Source organism: Rhincodon typus, chromosome 20, assembly GCF_021869965.1.
Source record: "Rhincodon typus isolate 14 chromosome 20, sRhiTyp1.1, whole genome shotgun sequence".
NCBI lineage: Eukaryota > Metazoa > Chordata > Chondrichthyes > Orectolobiformes > Rhincodontidae > Rhincodon > Rhincodon typus.
The window spans coordinates 21,485,927-21,505,990 of NC_063351.1; positions in this window are offsets into that span (position 1 = coordinate 21,485,927).

Sequence of the window (20,064 nt, forward strand, 5' to 3'; positions counted from 1 at the left end):
GAAGTAAAATCCTCAGTTTCATTTAGAGTCCTCTTGGTTAGAACGATAGGGAACTTTGAGGTGTCTTTGTTATACATTAAGAACGGTTGAATGGCCTTTCTCACCTCTATTTATTTTATGCTTTATGCTCAATAATTATTATTGATCTGCAAACTAGGCAACATATTTTCTTGTCTTGGACGTCAGATTCCACTCCAACTAGATGTTCCCCCCTGTGCCTTCCACCAGTCATTACTTGATGGCGTTAGGACAGGCAACTCATCATGGCTGTTGGCCCTGCACAGGTTTCTACCTCTGTCATCATGTCCAATTTGAATTACCTATTCCTGTAAAATATAATAGCACACATATGACAAAGTTAAAAGCCCTCAGACAATGCCAAATGTCTATGCAGAAGGATGTGTGTCTACTTTATATTTCTGCTCAAAAGCTATACCTTAATATATGCTATAATTAGTAGTGAGTCTATTAATATTTTAAATTCAGCACCTTACGTAAATTATGGGTTATCTAAGTTATACTGGCCATGATGGCAAAGTATGTGTCATACCTCATTTAACAAAGATAATTTTATCCCTGGTTGTTTATTGAATCTTCTGAACAGCAATACATTACTGCAATTAGATTCTAACTTAATTGTGTCTTCTTTTCTGTAAGAGAAAAAAAAACACAATGACACTCAAAAGGGGAGGGGAAGGGGGTTTTGAAATAAATAGGGAGAGAGTGGGAGGCGGATAGAAGAGGGATAGAGGAGAGGATAGGTGGAGAGGACACAAACAGGTCGAAGAGGCAGGGATGGAGCCAGTGAAGGTGAGTGTAGGTAGGGAGTTAGGAAGGGGATAGGTCAGTCCAGGGAGGACGGACAGGTCAAGGGGGCGGGATGAGGTTGGTCGGTAGGAGATGGAGGTGCAGCTTGAGGTGGGAGGAGGGGATAGGTGGGAGGAAGAACAGGTTAGGGAGGCAGGGACGAGCTGGACTGGTTTTGGGATGCGGTAGGGGGAGGGGAGATTTTGAAACTTGTGAAATCCACATTGATACCATTGGGCTGCAGGGTTCCCAAGCAGAATATGAGTTGCTGTTCCTGCAACCTTCGGGTGGCATCGTTCTGGCACTGCAGGAGGCCCAGGATGGACATGTTGTCTGAGGAATGGGAGGGGGAGTTGAGATGGTTCGCGACTGGGAGGTGCAGTTGTTTATTGCGAACCGAGCGTAGGTGTTCTGCAAAGCGGTCCCCGAGTCTCCGCTTGGTTTCCCCGATGTAGAGGAAGCCACACTGGGTACAGCGGATGCAGTATACCACATTGGCAGATGTGCAGGTGAACATCTGCTTGATGTGGAAAGTCTTCTTGGGGCCTGGGATGGGGGTGAGGGAGGAGGTATGGGGGCAGGTGTAGCACTTCCTGTGGTTGCAGGGAAAAGCGCCGGGTGTGGTGGAGCTGGAGGGGAGTGTGGAGCGGACAAGGGAGTCACGGAGAGAGTTGTCCCTCCGGAAAGCAGATAAGGGTGGGGAGGGGAAGATGTCTTTGGTGGTGGGGTCGGATTGCAGATGGCGGAAGTGTCGGAGGATGATGCGTTGGATCCGGAGGTTGATGGGGTGGTACGTGAGGACGAGGGGGATTCTTTTTTGGTTCTTATTGCGTGGACGGGGTGTGAGGGATGAGGTGCGGGAGATGTGGGAGACACGGTTGAGGGCGTTCTCGACCACCGAGGAGGGGAAGTTACGGTCCTTGAAAAACGAGGACAACTGAGATGTACGGGAGTGGAATGCCTCATCCTGGGAGCAGATGCAGTGGAGGCGAAGGAATTGGGAATAGGGGATAGCATTTTTGCAGGAAGGTGGGTGGGAGGAGGAGTATTCTAGGTAGCTGTGGGAGTCGGTGGGCTTGAAATGAATATCGGTTTCTAGGTTGAAGGGTCTAGGCCCGAAACGTCAGCCTCTCTGCTCCTATGATGCTGCTTGGCCTTCTGTGTTCATCCAGCCCTGCACCTTGTTGTCTCGGATTCTCCAGCATCTGCAGTTCCTACTATCTCTGATACAATGACACTCATTATTACTTTCTATCATGTTTAAACTCACCGCTGAGTTACAAGGTGGCTGTAGTGCTACCAGTATCACTGCTAACACAGTTCTGTGACAAGATTCCTCCTGAAGGGCCAAACTGAGCTTTTCAGTCCAATTCTGTTTAGATCCTTCCAGATTGCTGACCTTTATCTGTTAGGTTCCTTACTAGATCTTCTTTTTTTTGTTCTTTTGCGCTCCCTGTAGAAGTCTGATTAAATTCAAAACTATCCCCAGTTGTTATGTGTTTCACCTTTGTGATTTAGTTCTCCAGTGGCAGCAGTAAAAAAAAATCAATCATCAAGCTGGTTTTTTTAAGTAGTTTTTCAAGAAAGTCCCTGCAGGTTTTAAATCATTTTCTTGTTACTTGCTCTGCCTTGTTTTGGTTGGAATTTGTTTCTTTTTTTTTTATCCAGAAAGTATTAAATGCAAAATGTACATTAAATTACATAAATAAGTTAGGGCAGATATTTTTTTGTGGATTTTTCTAATTTGAGGCAAAAATTTCACACCTGTCTATCCAAACCCATAATTTGCTTCCAGATCCTTTGATATAGGATACCTGAAGATTGGTTAGCCTAATTGTATAGGATCTATCCTGCCCAATTTTTCATTGTTTACTTTCCCAGGCAAAACAATATGTCTCAGTTAGGAATAAGAAAATTACTTGATAGAATACAAAAGCTAACTGACAACACCAGAATGATAGAAATAATTGGCTAGGCAACTGTATGAATAAAATATCCTTAATTTATATCGGTTAAGTGGCTAAATAACTACTCGAGAAGTGTGATTGCATAAATGCTTAAAAAACTGCAATATGGTGAGTGACTCTAACAAGGCCAGTATTTAATGCTTATTCCTATTTGCCTTTAAGACAACTGGATGGCTTACTTGATCAAATATACATGTGATTGGCCAATTTTCATAACTAACATTGATTTCAATAAAACTTCTGCCAACTATTATTTTGTTTGGTGATTCTTTAGAACCAAAACAAAAAGCTACTGACCTAACCCACTTTTGGAGAAAGGGAGATATACCCCATTATCAGATTTTCTGTCAAAAATAATGCCAATTAAATAGTGCTGCATCTTTGGAACGTACTAGCAAATATGAAGTGCAATGCTTTAAATTACACTGGATTAAATTCAAAAGGTATTGCCTTTGTAAGGAAACAGCTAAACTTCAAAAATACAAAAACTTTACTGTGGGATAATGGTACCTGAATGCCTAATGCATTTGTATGAAATCTGTGTCACATTTTTTGGCAGAGGAATGAATGAATTTAAAATAGAATGAAATCATTTCATTTAAGTAACACGTTATCATATAAACATGTCATACATTTGTCAATAATATCACTAATAATAGCTTTTAGGTTATGGTCCTTTAACTTCCAAATATTTCTGGACTAAAATAATAACATTCCAAGAAAATATCTGATGCACAATGACCAATTCATAAACCGGAGAACTTTAACTCTTCCCAACTGTTGGGAAAGGAGTGAGGAAGCAGCTAAAACTGAGCTATTGTATGACTCTATTCACCCTATTTCTTTAGGTCTTATGGTGACAAGATTGAAGTCTATCAATATTGAGTCAGTCCAACTAAAGAGAGGGTAACAATCAGGCTTGGGGTCATAATCACAGGATGCCGGCCACAGCAAGTCAGCAGACTTTCTGGTAGTATTTGTTGAATAAGACAGTTAGGACCTGAAAGGGTTAACTGATCTCACAAGATAAGTTCCATCCATCAAGGAAATAAAGTGCTGCTCATTGTAGAGACTAACTACTTCCTCTGTGTTATTCTTAGTATTACATTGTATAGCTAAAGTAAGAAGGTGTGTATAAACAAATATATACAGTAGGAGTAGGCCATTCAGCCTCTCAAGCTTGTTCTGCTATTCGATAAGGTGACGGCTGATCAGATTCTCAAATGTATATTCCTATCTGCTGTGATAACCTTTTTACTACTTTATTATGAAGTTTCTATTTACTGCTGCCGTAAACATATTCAAATATTCTGCTACGAATGGATTTTTAGATTGATTGTTGAGGAAAAAGAAAGCCTCATCTCTGTTTTTAAACACTGACCCCTAGTTCTAGACTTCCCCATATGAGGAACAACTCATCATATTTAACTTGTCAAGACCCCTCAGAGTCTTGTATCTTCCAACCAATTCACTTCTCACTGTTTTAAGCTCCAGCAGATACAAGCCTAGTCTGCCCAATCTTTCCTCATAAGGCAACCTGTCCATTCCAGGTATTATGTTCAGTAAACCTTCTCAGAATTAGAACAAAGAAGAAAAAAACGGTACAGCACAGGACCAGGCCCTTCAGCCCACCAAGCCTGCACTGACATATGATGCGTTTCTAAACTAAAAACCTATTGCCTCCACATGGTCCGTATCTATTCCCTGCCTATTCATGTATCTGTCAAAATGCCTCTTAAACATTGCCATTGTATCTGCTTCTACCACTTCCTCTGGCAGTGCATTCCAGGCACACACCACCCTCTGTGTAAAAAAACTTGCCCCTCATATCTCCTTTAAATTTTTCCCCTTGTACCTAAGAAATTGACATTTCTACCCTGGGAAAAAAAAATCACTGACTATCCATTCTATCTATGCCTCTCACAATTTTGTAAACTTCTATCACGTCGCCTCTCAGCCTCTGACATTCAAGTGAAAACAAACCAAGTTTGTCCAATCACTCCTCAGAACTAATACCCTCCAAGCCAGGAAACATCCTGATAAACCTTTACATACCACCCCACCAACCTCTGCATCGAACATATCATTCTCTGCCACTTCCGCCACTTACAATCTGACCCCACGACCAGAGATATTTCCCTCCCCACCTCTATCTGCCTTTCATAGGGACCGCTCTCTCCGTGCCTCCCTCATCTGCTCCACACACCCCACCAACCCCACCATCCCTGGCACCTTTACCTGCAACTGCAGGAGATGCTATACCTGCCCCTACACCTCCCCCCTCACCTCCATCCAAGGCCCAAAACAAACTTTCCATATCCAACAGGGGTTCACCTGTACATCCTCCAACCTGGTCTACTGAATCCGCTGCTCCCGATGTGGCCTCCTCTATGTTGGTGAGACCATGTGTAGGCTCGGAGACCATTTCGTGGAGCATCTGTGCTCTGCACCCGATAATCACCAACACCTTCCAGTTGCCAATCATTTTAACTCGCCCTCCCACTCCCTGGGTGAAATGTCCATCCTGGGCCTCCTCCAGTGTCACAATGACACCACCGGCAAGCTGGAGGAGAAACACCTCATATTCCGCCTTGGGAGCCTACAGCCCGATGGCCTGAACATAGAATTCACCAGTTTTAAAATCTCCCCAGCCCCAGCCTTATCCCATGTCCAAACATCCCTTTCATCCCCGCCTCCCTGACCTGACACAACCTGTCCATCCTCTCTCCCACCTATCTGCCCATCCTTCCCACTGACCAATCCCCACTACCCTTACCTGTATCCACGTATCACCACCCCACCTACCTTTCCCCAGCCCTACCCCTCCTCCCTCTATTTATTTCTGAGCTCCTGTCCGCCTCCCCAGTTGAGAAGAAGGGCCCCGACCCGAAACATCGACTTTCCAGCTCCTCTGATGCTGCCTGAGCTGTGTTCCTCCAGTTCCACACTATGCTGATCCTGATAAAACTTTTCTATTCCCTCTCTAAAACCTTCACACCCTTATGGTGAACTGAGGATATTGAAGATTAAAGTGTCAGGTCATGATGCTGAGTTGAGAACAATCTGACACCTTAGACAGGAAAGAAGGTTCCAGAAGGAAGAGATTGGGGAAATTAATAGGAAATTTGAATTGGTGGAGGAAGGACATGTGGCTATTTATAAGTCAGGGTAGGTGAGGGAAGTAGGTTATAACAGGAACATTTGAAGCAAATTAGTCTTCTGATAAGTTTGAAGTAAGCACAGACATTGGACACAGATGAGGCAAACATAACAGTAAGAAAAGTGTTTTTAAAAACATATGGAATGAATAAGGATAGTAAAGGTGGAAAGTTAAATAGATCTGGAATAGGAACTGTTGTTTCTGCTTATGTCAGTTAGGAGACAGTCCTAGCTTGGGGTGACTCCTGATTTTTGTCATAAGCTTCTTAAATTGACATGTAATGTCTTAACTTACTGCTTACTATATTTTTAAAATTACCAAATATTGCATAGTTACCAAATGAGAAAGACTGCTAGAGAATAGGATATATTTGGAATATTCTGCTTCGCCAAGTTCTGCACTACCCAGTGGCTTGTAGAATATATTTTACAAATTTACATTTAGGATAAATATTAGATATTAACAGTCGAGGGTCTGCATAGTTTACTCACAGAGTAAAATTACTTTGTCCTTAGAATACCGTGCATTAGTTGAACCTTGGAACAGCTGATTTTATTGAATCAAGACAATATTTCTGGCTCCCAAGCCAGCTGTTCTTGCCAAATTCAGTTCCATTTGATGATTAGCTATCGATAATTTTCTGCACTGGATTTCTGCCCAAGTGAAAATGGATTGAAACTATCCAAACTCATTTACCTTTAAACAATTATAACCATTTAGAGAAAAGGACACTGTCATCACATTAGCTTGACTTCACTCAGAGGTGAAGTACTGTTCAAACCCATTGTTGGCTATATTTCTTCTATCATAGAATGCTATAGAAAATAAGGTTGAATAAAGAGTAATAGAACTCCAATAGGAATTATGCAGTAACTATTCATGATCATACTTATCAACAGATTTATAACATAGGTTAACAAACAGTAGTGAAGAGTAATGAAATAGTCATGAGTGCTGGATGTCTATGGCACTATACCTTTAAGAAAGCTAGAAGATAACCAGAAATGTGAGCTATACTATGACATTTCCAGGCAATTCATTATATATCTTTAATTTTTGGCTGTGTGAAAGATTTTCTTTCTCACATCACCCTGGTTTTGTTTAACCTGTTTTGCTGTTCTTGATAAGTCAATCCCTTCATCCCAGGAGTCAGCCTAGTGAATCTCTTTTCAATGGCTTCCAATGCCAGTGGGTCCTTTCTTGGGTGCAGGGACTAAGACTATGCACAGTGCTCCAGGTGCAGCCCACCAATGCCTTGATAGAGTGGGACGTCCCTGTTTTTAGATTCCTTGTCAAGGTGGGCCAGGATTCTATTCATCTTAACTGCTTGCTGTCCTGCATGTTAGCCTTTTGTGTTTCATGCTTAAGAGTTAATACCTAAATCCCTCTCTGTTGCACTTTTTTTGGTGTACCTACATCTCAATAATAGTCTAAGACATGAAGAGACAGAATTGACTGTCTGAGCACAGAATTGTAACTCCAGCAATACAGTCAGCCTTTCCAAAGGACAAACAAATCAGAGACTTGGCAACATTCCACTCAGAATAACAAGAAAGATGGACCAGATTTATGTATGCAACAAGAATTACTATTTGCTACGAGTAAATTACAGGCAAACAAGTATGAACTAGTGAATATAACTCGATTACTTAAAACTTTAATTCCCTGCTAAAACAATATCCAGCTGCCACCAAAACCACCATCCCCCACACCATACAAACACATTTGCAAACAGACATTGACAGACATGAAACATTGGTTCATGAGTGGAGGTGAAAAATACTGGAAAGTCACTAGGTAGCACCAGTTCTCACGATTAAATGGAAGAGTTCCTTTAGTTTCTAAATCCTTCAGTTGTTTCAATTCTTCACAGGAGGTACAGTGACCAGTTCATGAATTATAAAGTCTTTGACTTATTGCTTAGAAACAACAGCTTACAACAACTGATGGGACAAAATAAATTGGCTTTCTTCAAGCTTTAGGTATTTTACTAGAGAAAGAGTCACCACCTGTCCTTTCAGCAGTCCAAAGGTTCTGCTAATATCATTCTCACTCACAAGTTGTGCAACAACACATGGACCAATCAGAGAGTTGTTGTCAGACTGATGGCCTTTGGCTTCACAAATGGTCACAACTCTACAAACCACTTAGCAATTTGTTGCCAGTTGAAACTCACTTTACACATGGGTACCCAGAGAAGGCCATCTAGAAAGCCTTTCCCCCATTGCTTGTAAAGCTGCAGTGCAAGCCTGACTTACAATGACTTTTGCTTTTCAAAGGAACACAAATTCCTCCCTCAGTCCTTTCCCATTTCAGTCCACAATCAAGAAGAGAGTAAAATAAGAAAGATACAGATCTTTACAGTACTAAACACTGAGAAGATGATATGAGTTGTGAAAATGTATTTTCCTAACTGTCATCCATCATATGTTTCAAGCTCATGTTTAACAACCTGGACTAAAGGCTACAAGTATACTGAAGTACACTGTCACAACTTCTTTGGCGAAGTCTGTTCATACTTGAGCTCCACTACTCCCTATACTATCGCAAAAGTTAAAGACTTCATCAAATTACTAAAAATTTCCTGCCTCGTAAACTCAGCGTAAAGAAAACATTTGAATAAGGGCAAATGCTGTGGATGCTGGACATCTGAAACAAGCACAGAAAATGCTAGAAAAACTCAGCAGCTCTGGCAGCATCTGTGGGGAGAGAGACAGAGCTAACATTTCAAATCCAGTTGGACCTTTCCTCAGTTTCTCATTTACAGAAAACATCTTCAAGACCATGCCTACCTCCTCTTTGCTGCCAAGTCCTGCTAAGATAATATTACCATAATCATCTTGCTCTTTTTTTTAATCCATTTGTGGGACATGGACATCATTAGCTGGGCCAACATTTCTTGCCCATTCATAATTACCCTTGAGAAGGTGGTGGTGAGCTGCCTTCTTCATCCGCTGCAGTCCAAATGCTGGAGGTTGACCCATAATGCCCTTAGGGAGGAAATTCCAGGATTTTGCCCAGTGACAATGAAGATTATGGCGATATATTTCTAAATCAGGATGGTGACTGGCTTGGAGAGAAACTTACAGATAGTCGTACTCCCATGTATCTGCTGCTCTCATCTTTCTAGAATGTGGGTTTGGAAAATGCTAAGGATCTTTGGTGAATTTTTGCAGTGCATTCTTTAGATAGTATACACTGCTGCTACTGAGGATCAGTGGTGGATGGTGTAGATGTGATGCCAATCAAGCAGGCTACTTTGTTCTGGATTGAATCAAATTTCTTGAGTGTTGTTGGAGCTGCACCCATTTAGGGAACTGGGGAGTATTGGACTCCTGACTTGTGTTTATATAAATGACAAACAACAGTGGAGCCAGCACTGATCACTGTGGACCACCACTGGTCACAGGCCTCCAGTATGTTAAAAAAAACCCTCCACTACCACCCTTTGTCTCCTTTCGTCCAGCCAATTTTGTATCCAATTGACAAGCTCTCCCTGAATCCCATGTGATCTACCTTTACTAATTAGACTACCATCTGGAACCTTGTCAAAGGCTTTACTAAGGTCCATGTACACAATGTCTACTACTCTGACCTCATCAATCTTATTGATTACATCCTCAAAAAACTCAGGCAAGTTTGTGAGACACAATTTCCCATGTACAAAGCCATGCTGACTATCCTTAATCAGTCCTTGCCTCTCTTAACTGCATATAAACGCCATCTCTCAGGATCCCCTTCAACAACTTAACTATGATTGATGTCAGGCTCACCAGTCTATAGTTCCCAGGCTTCTCCTTATGGCCTTTCTTAAATAAAGGCACAACATTAGCCACTCTCCAGTCCTCCAGCACCCCACCCATGGCTATAGATCATACAAATATCTACTAGGAACCCTGCAATTTCTTCCCTAATTTCCCACAATGTCCTGGGATACATTAATCAGATCCTGGAGATTTATCCACCTTGGTTATTTAAGACCTCCACTTCTGCAATGTTGACTGTTTTCAAGGCAATATTTATTTCCCTGACCAAGTTCACTGATGTCCATGTCCTTCTCCACAGTAAAGACTGATGTGAAATATTCATTTAGTATCTCTCCAAACTCCTGTGGTTCCAAGCATATATGATCTTGTCGATCTTTAAGGAGACCTATTGTCTCCCTAGTTGCTCTTTTGCTCATAATGTACTTGTGGAATCTCTTTGGATTATCCTTAAACCTATCTGCCCAGGCTACCTATATCCCCTTTTTGCCCTCCTGATTTTCCTGTTAAGAATGCTCCTACTCCCCATATACTCAAGGGATTCACTTGATCTCAGTTGCCTAAACCTAACATATGCCTCCTTATTCTTGACCACAACATCAATACCTTTATTCATCCATTGTTCCCTACTCTTACTAGCTTTATTCTTCACTCTAACAGGAACATAATGCCTTTGAACTGTCGATATCTCACTTTTGAAAGCCTCCCACTTGCCAGTCATCCCTTCACCTGTGAACAGACTAATCCAATCAACTTGTAAAATTCCTGTCTCATACTGTCAAAATTTGCCTTACTCCAGTTAAGAGCTTTAACCTTTATATAAGACTTGTCCTTGGCTGAGAATTTAGGAGGCATGGTTAATAAATTTGCCCAGACTATAGTTGAGAGTCAACCGCATTGCTATGGTCTGGAATCACATGTAGGCCAAACAGGGTAAGGATGGCCGATTTTGTCCCCTAAAGTGCAATGTGAACCAGATGAGCTTTTCCTGACATTCAGTAATGGTTTCATGGTCATCATCATACTCTTAATCCTAGAATTTATTTGAATTCAAATTCCACCATCTGTTATGGCAGGATTTGGATCTGGGTTCCCAGAACATTCCCTGGGTCACTGGATTAATAATCTAATGATAATACCACTAGGCCATTGCCTCCTCTGTAACATATAGAAAATACAGGCCAATTTATAGAAAACCATAAGCACATCAATGAGACCAGATTTTGCAGTGGTAACAATGTCAAAATACTTAGTATTCACCATCATTACTACTTTGAAATTTCAGCAACTTTGAGAATCAGCACACGGAAAAATTCCAGGAATTGAAAGACGTGAGCAGATAGGTAGAGACAGAGCCCAGAGAGAGATATGAAAGGGTTAGGTAAATAAGAAGATTATGGATAGCAGGCTAAGACAGAAGAAAAGCTAAATAAATGATAATAAGAACTGAGAGTAAGAGAAAATGGCTATACTGAAAGCAACCTTTATAATGTGATAATGAGCCTTGGAGTACCCTATGATCTTGATATTGAGTCCTAGAGGCTGCAGGGTCACCAAGCAGAAAATAAGTTTGCGCTGAGGCTTGCCAGGGTACTGCAGCAGGCCTGAGACAGAAATTTTGCCGTGGGAACATAGTGGTGTGTTGAAGTGGCAAGCAAGAGGAAGCTCAGGGCTCATTTCTGCAGTCAGAATGTAGATGTTCTGCAAAGCAGTCACCCAGTGTATGTTTTGTCTCCTTAATGTAGAGGAGACCACATTGAGAGCAGTGAATACAGTCAGAATCGGTGCTTGATAAAAGAACATTTAACCAAGACTCTCATACCTGGGGAGTTGCGGTTGAATAATGGCCACTATCCATCTGTTAGCTGAAAGAAGAAGAGTTCCAGTAATTTTATTTTGTTTCATTTCATTCATCATTCATGACAAACACCTGACAAACTCTTGAAAATTATTACTAAACATTGCTGAAGAGCATCAGCTAACTAAAAGAAGTGCAAAACTGAAACAGTTCCAACCAACTTTAAACAATTCAAAGTTAATGCTTTATTATCAACATATTTTGTAGTAATGATTTCCTCACCAATTTCTGTTCAACAAAAACAATAATAGCTGATGCAGTTATATTCTTTTGGGTTTTTTTTCACATGTAATCTATCTCTACCTGAGGTATCTTGCCATTTCTAATCAAACTGGTCCACTTTTAATTAGTGATAATTAGCATATAATTCATTCTTGTAATCACTTCCTAGATCGCACTTTCAAGCTATGAACTGAACACTAGATAATTTGTCCCAAAATGTAATTTATTCATTTATGCAAGTATTGGCAAATTTGGGACTAAATTTGCTTTTATTTGCTCTCGCACAGTGCTATATTGTGAGTGTAAGCTACAGACCAGAAATCTGAATTCTAGATGTAGAATCGTAAAATAATATGGCTTGTAAGGAGATCATTACCCAATTCCTACCCACCTGCATGCCTCAGTCTGCATATACCTCTCTCCTCAAATATTTCTCTAATTCTCTTTGAAAGTTGTTAATGAGACTGTTCCTAATATCCTTACAGAATCATAGAATGTTAGAATGCTAATTAAATTCAAAAATAGATCTGCAAAGTCTCTATGGCACATTAAATATGTGTTATATTTGTTGATGCATTTTTCAGCCGGTTAAGATTCTCAGTTCTTTGTCCACCAAAGAGGTCCATTTAGACAGAATTTTAGAGACACGATGGTTCTAGAAAGGGGTTACGTCGGCTTACAAGACAAAAGAACCTGGCATGATCGCATGGCAGTTTTTTTAGGTAATTATACCCAGAGTCTAGGTGACCAGTTAGCTCAGCTCGTTAGAGCATAGTGGCAATAATGCCAAGTACATGGGTTAATTCCCTATACTGGACAACATCGCTGATTTCCAAACCAGCTCTTAAATCGTTTGGCTATTTTACTGCAGTAGTAGCATCTACCTATGGACCAGAAGGTCCGGGTTCAAATCTCACCTACCCAGAAGGTGTGTCGTAATATGTCTGAACAGGTTTCAGAGAAAGAGATATAAGAAATGAGAGAGGGAGCAGGCTACTTGGACCCTCAAACCTATTCTGTAAGAGCATGGCTGATCTACCCCAGGCCTCAACTCTTTTTCTCATGCCAGTTCCTTATTGCCCATGACTGACTGGTTTTATTTTCAAAACTACTTTCCCCCTCTTTAAATACTCTCAGGGATTGAGTCTCCACAAATTTCTGGGATAGACAATTCCAGACCCACTACTCTCAGAGAGGAAATTCCTTTGCACCTTAGTTTTAAATTAATATACACTCTGTCCCTAGATCAAGATTGCTTCACAAGTGGAAATGCATTCTGAAGACCTAACCTGTAAAGCTATCTGAAAATCTCAGAGATTTAAAAGATCACCCCTCATTCTTGTAAACTACAGTGAATGAAGACCTAACCTGTTTACCCATTCTTGATAAGTTGACTCGTTCATCCCAGGAATCAATCTAATGAATCTCTTTTGAATTGCTCCCAAAGACAGAATATCCTTTCTTAACTACAAGAATCAAATCTGTACACTGGACTCCAGGTGTGGCCTTACCAATATCCAGTACGGCTCCAACAAGACATCCCTATTTTTAATCTTCCACAACCTAGCAATAAAGGCCAAAATTCTACTTGCCTTCTTATTTACTTGCTGCACAGAATATTAATCATGTTTTGTTTCTTGCACAAGTATACCCAGATCCCTCTGTGCTGCAGTTTTGACATCTCTCTCCATTTAAATAATCATCTGCCTTTTGATACTTCCTCACAACATGCATAACCACACAGTTTCCTACATTAACTTCCATATGTTGTGGTTTTGGACACGCACTGAATCATTATATCTTTGGAATGTTTACAGTGTCCTCCACTGCGAAGATTGATGGAAAATACTAGTATAAATTATCTGATATTTCCTTAATACCCATTGTCAATTCCCTAGTTACATCCTCCAAGAATCCCACACTCATTTTAGCTACCCTCTTTTTATATACCACAGATTTTTTTTATTTTTTGTGCCAATTTACTTTAATAATCAATTTCATCCCTTTTTATTAGCTTTTTAGTCATCTGTTGATTACTAAAATATTCTCAATTCTTTGGTCTACCACTAGATTTCACTGCTTTGTATGCCTTCATTTTTGATTAAATACTTTCCTTAACTATCTTTGTTAGCCTTCTTATTGAGTTCTTCTTTTTGACTAGAATAAATTTTTGCTGTGCTTTGTGAAATAACTGTTTAAATATCTGCCACTTTCATCTACTGACTGCCCCCCCTTTCTATTTTCCCAACTTGCGTAAGATAATGCTTTCCTCACAATTGTGTAATAGCCCGTGTTTAATTTGAGGATGCTGGTTTGAGACCCAAATTGATTTCCCTTAAACTGACTTGAAATACTACTATTGTTTGATTGCTATCCCTAGAGGATCCTTAAGTCTGAGATCATTTATTAATCCTACCTCATTGCTCTTTACTCGATCTAAAATAGCCTGTTCCTAGTTAGGTTGTGCAATGTACTGCTCTAAGAAACAATCCCTGATGTACTCTAAACATTCGTCTTCTGTTAGCCTTGCCCATCTGATTTGTCCAGTCGATATGCAGATTAAAATCATGACCATTGTAGTGCCCTCCTTACATGCCTCCATTATTTCCTGCTTTTATTTTTCATCCTACAGTGAGGAATCTCTTCTTTAAACAGCTGATGCCTTGGATTTAATTCCCTTGCTATTCCTTATTTCCACCTAAACTGATGCCACATCATGATTTATTGCACCATATCACTATTCACTGTGACATAGATAACTTTCTTTATTAACAATACTAACCCAACTCGTTTTACTTTTCTTCCTGTTTTTCCAGAATGTTGAGTACCCTTAAATATTAATCATGCAACTATGACTGTATAATAGCTATCAATTCATATATATTTATTTCCATTTGTGCTTTCAACTCATCCATCATTTTCCAAATGCTGTGTGCATTCAGAAAAAGAGCCTGAGATTTGTAGTCTTACCAATATTACGTATTTGAGTACTAATATCTGCTACACTCTTCCACTTATATTTCTGCCCCTTCTGTCATACTTTGACTATCAATTGTCTCTTCACTACCCTGAACCTCTTCTCTCTCATTTCTGTTTAGCGTTTTTTTTTAATTTCTCTACCCTTATACCCCACTAAAAAAGTAAAGGCAATCTCAACAGAACAGCTCTCTCCCTAGTACAAATGTCAATGCACCATCAATGAGAACAATAACGGCTTCTTTAAGTTTATAAAAAGAAACAGAAAGATCCAAGTGAACATAGGCCCCTTAAGAATTGAGTCTGGGAAGAGAGTTGTGGGGATTAAATATATATTTTGCAGCAGTCTTTACAGTGGAAAATACTTCGAAAATCCCAACAATATTAAAGAATACGAGGAAGGATTAAGTATCATCACCATCACTGGAAAAGTAGTATTAGACAAACTAAAGAGATAAAGACCGATAGGTCCCCTGGCCCCAATGGCTTGCATCAAAGTATCTTAAAAGATGTAGCTACAGAGATAAGGGATGCATTGGTTGTAATTTTCTTGGATTCTAGAGAAGTATGAAAGGGTTAGAAAACTGTCAATATGATACACCTATTCAAAACAGGAGAGAGACTAAAAGTGGATAACTAAAGGCTGTTTAGCCTAATGTCTAATATTAGAAAGGAATTAGAATTGATTATTAAGGAAGTAATAACAGAATATTTGGAATATTATAATCAAATCAAGCAATGTCAGCATGGCTTCATGGAAGGGAAATCATGTCTGACTAAGTAATTAGAGTTTCTTGAAGAAGTCTATACCAAAGTGAAAAGAGGGGATCCAGTAGATGTGTTTATTTGGACTTCGAGAAGGTGTTCTACAAGGTACTTCACACAAGGTTTATTCATAAGATAAAAGTTTATGGAGTTGGAGATTGAATATTGGCATGGGTGGAGAATTGGCTAATGGGTAGGAAACAGCAAGTGGGGATTGAAGTAACTCCACAGAGTCAGTATTTCATTACCAAGTCACCCTTTTTTTGACGCATGGAAATTTCTTGACACTGATCCAGCTTTGTCAGAGCTGGCTCTCAGAATGAACAGAACCTTTGATACTCCTGTTCTTGTCTGTCAGCCAGGACTCCCTGATTGGACCAGATTAATAGCCCCAATCAAGGAACTCATATTCTATGAGGTCCACCTGGCTGACCTCATTACAATCCCTACAGGGGTAGAGAGTTTTTTTCAGGTTGGTAACCTGTAACTAGTGAAATTCTACATGGATTAGTGCTGGGACCACAAGGAAGGAAGCGAATGCACTGCAGCCAAATTTGTAGATGACACACAAATAGGTAGAAAGCAGATTACGAAGGGGATATCAACAGTTTACAAAGAGAAATTGATAGGATAAGTAAGCACGCAAAAAGTTATCAAATGGAGTATAATGTGCAAAAATGTGAAGCTGTTCATTGTGCAAGGGAGAACAAAAGAACAGAGTATTATTTAAATGAAGAAAATCTGCAGAAAGCTGCAACACAAAGGGACTTACGAGTAGTTGAGCACAAATGAATAAATGGTTTTAAGGTCACATGTATTTAGGAAAATACAGTGAAAATTTTCTTGTCGCCACAATCCGGCGTCAATTTGGATTACAAAATGAAAAGAAAAATTAGTTAATAGAGCTTCACCTTCTGTTCAATAGGCAGAAAAAATATAAAGGCTGAAAAATAAGAAATAATATTCTGCTCTACAGTCCTTCTTGTCAAGCATGGCATTGGGTTTTCTTAAGGTCTCTGGGGTATCTGTAAGGTGTTCCGGTCTCCAGGCCACAATAAGTTCCCATTCCAGGTGCAGCTGATGCCCCAGGAGTTCCCGGCACTGCTGGTGCCATCTAGCTGATATTGCAAGGAGTCCCAATCCAGGCCCACCATGTTGCCAAAAGTGTAGCCGCCACTACACCAACATTGCTGGGCGTCCCCAATCCAGGCCCACCATGCTGCCAAAACTGTAGACCCCACCGCACCAACATCGCTGGGCGTCCCCAATCCAGGCCCACCATGCTGCCAAAACTGTAGACACCACCGCACCGACATCGCTGGGCGTCCCCAATCCAGGCCTACTGCAACCATGAGCCACTGCTGCAGCCACCACCTCACTGCCTTCACCATGAGTTCTTCTCCAGCCTTCTCTGCAATGACACTTCCTCCGCCACTGACAAGAAGAAGATGAAGAAAAAAGAAAGAAGATGAAAAGGAAAGTGAAAGAAGGATGCAGACAGGCTCAGGAGCCCAAATGCTACTTATCTTGCAGGAGCAGCCACTTTGAATTGTCACACAAAAACACTGAAAGCTAACACATAGGTGCCGCGAGTAATCAGGAAGGCTAATGGAATGTTGGCCCTTATTTCAAGCAGTTTGGAGTATAAGAACAGGGAAGTTTTACTGCAGCTATACCAGGAGCTGATGAGATCACATCACATTTTGGTCCCCTTATTTAAGGAAAGATATGTTGCATGGAGGCATTTCAGAGAAGGTTCACTAGAATGATCCCTGGTGTGGAGGGAATATCTTGTGAGCGAAGGCTAAACATGTTTGGATTGTTATCACTGGAGCTTAGAAGAATGAGGTATTCTTATTGAAACATATAGGATTCTTCAGGGGTTGACATGGTAAATGCTGGAAGGATCTTTTCCCTCATGGGAGAGTCTAGGGCCAGACAGCATAGTCTCAGAATAAAGGGGTACCAGTTTAAGACTGAGATGAAGAGGAATTTACCAAACAAAAACAGAAAGAACTGTGGATGCTGTAAATTAGAAACACAAACAGAAATGCTGGAAAAGCTCAGTGTGTCTGGTACCATCCGTGGAGAGAAATAAGAGTTAATGTTTTGCCTCCAGTAACCCAAAATGTCCTGAGAAAGTGTCGCTGAACCTGAAACATTAACTCTGCTTTCTCTCCAAAGATATTGCCAGAGTTGCTGAGTTTTTCCAGTAATTTTATGTTTTTGTAACACCAATTAACTTCCTGTTTTCTTGTGACGTCACATTTTCAGCTCTCCCAGGTAGAAACAGGTTTAAAGGAGCTCTTTGTCATCAATGCTTATGCCCCACAACAACCGTCCTCCTCACACAGGTCCATTCTCCTAGTCTACTTTATAATGATGCTCACTTGCTGCACACTCTTCCCAGTCTCTATCCCAGACACAGCATACAATAATAAAAATACACAGCAAATGAGGTCAAAGAGGTGAAAAAATAATTTTAAAGAAAAGAAAAAATAACATTTTGGTTAAATATGTGCAGTATTCAGAACAAAATCAAAAAATTTAAGACAAAAACAGTGGTCAATAGGTATGATCTTATAGTTATTACAGAGACAAGGGTATAAGGATATCAAAGCTGGGAACTAGATATTCAGGGATATGTGATGTTTTAAATGGACAGGAAGGAAAGCATGGTGGGTTAGCAATGCTAGTACAGGATGGAATAAATTCAGTGGCAATAGATGATCTTCGATCAGAAGATGTAGAATCCATTTTGTTTCAGGTAAGAAATAACAAGGGGAACAAGACACTGATGGGAATAGTCTTTAGGTCCCCAGCAATAGCTGTTCTGTAGGATAGATAATAAATCAGGAGATAATGAAAGCATATTAAAAGGCAGTACATTAATCATGAGTGACTTTAATCTTCATGTAGATTGGAAAAATCAAATTGGCAAAGATTGCCACAAGGAAAAATTCATAAAATATTTCAAGACAGTTTCTGAGATCAATATATTATGGAATCAACCAGGGTTCAGCTATTTCAGATCAGGTTATGTGTAATGAAGCAGGTTTAATGAATGATCACAGAGGACAAGATTCTTTAGTGAACAGTAACCATAACATGGTAGAATGTAGCATTTAGTTTGCAATTAACAAGCAAAGGTTAGAAACAACTTTTCTCAAATTAACTGAAGGTAATTACAAAGGAGTGAGGGCAGAACGGACTGGGAAATTAGTTTAGCAGAAAAAAACAGTTGAGGAACAACGTCAGAAATTTAAGAAAATAGTTCATCACTCACAACAATATTATATATAATGAGGAAGCAAGATTCTATGAAAGCGATAAACTGCACATGGTTAAGCCAAAAATTAAAGATTGTATCAAATTGTAAGAAATAAATCTAATATTGCAAAAAGTACTTGAAATCTAGATGATTGGAAACCTTTTAAAAGCCAAAACAAAACAAAGAATTTAGGAAATAAACTATGGGGGCAAACTAGCAAGTTCTCTGAACTTCTTTGTATAAAAATGAAGTGAAAGGCATACTAAATATAAGCCCCTTAGAGAATGAGGCTGGTGAAATAGTAATGGGGAACTAGGAAATAGAAGGGGAGTTGAATAAATTATTTGCATCAGCCTTCATGGTAAATGACAGTAATAGTGTTCCAAAATTACTAAAACAAAAGCCAAAAGTAGAGGAATAATAAATACAATAACTACCACTAGAGAAAAGAGTACTAAGGAAATGAATGGGGTTAAATGCCAATAGGGTCCCTGGAACTAATGGGATGCTAAAAGATGTGAAAGCCTAAAATACTAAAGGAAGTAGCTACAGAGATAATGAATACACTGATAGAAATCTTTCAAGAATCCTTAGATTCTGGAATTGGAAAACTGTCTTTGAAACACTCTTAATCACAAAGGGAGGGAGACAAATAAAAAAAAACAGGTCATTATAAGCCAGTTAGCTTAACATTTGTCTCTGGGAAAATGTTAGTCTATTATAAATGTTGTAATAGCATTGAGAAATACATCACGGCATGTGTATTTTCCAAGGCCACACAGTCATTATTCCAGCAAAGATGGGAGTTGTGCAATGGGACCCTGCTGAATCCCCATCATAGCAGACCCCAACGGTGTGGTCTGGGAAATTCAAGATTCTGCTGGGCAATTCCTCTACACTCTACACCAAATCAGAGAACTCAGAGGGTTCTGCTGAAATTAAGCAAATAGCTACTCACGAAAAGTTTGATTAAATATACAGTCAAACTCCTGAGTAAGTATCCAACTGATCCCATACTTACCTCACACATGCCCCTCACACTGCCTCCAGACCACCTATAACCCCCAATTCCTGACCTGATATCCTTGGGCCCTGACATTCCTGGCCTGCTCCAGACCCCCATGCTCCCATTCTGGACCCAACACCCTGCTTTACTGCTCCAGACCCACTCATTCCTACACCTGCTCTGGACCAGAGCTCTACCTTATCTTCTGCTCCAGGACTTTCCATACTCCAAACCTTAAATTCCCTTATCCCACTCCAGACCTGATATC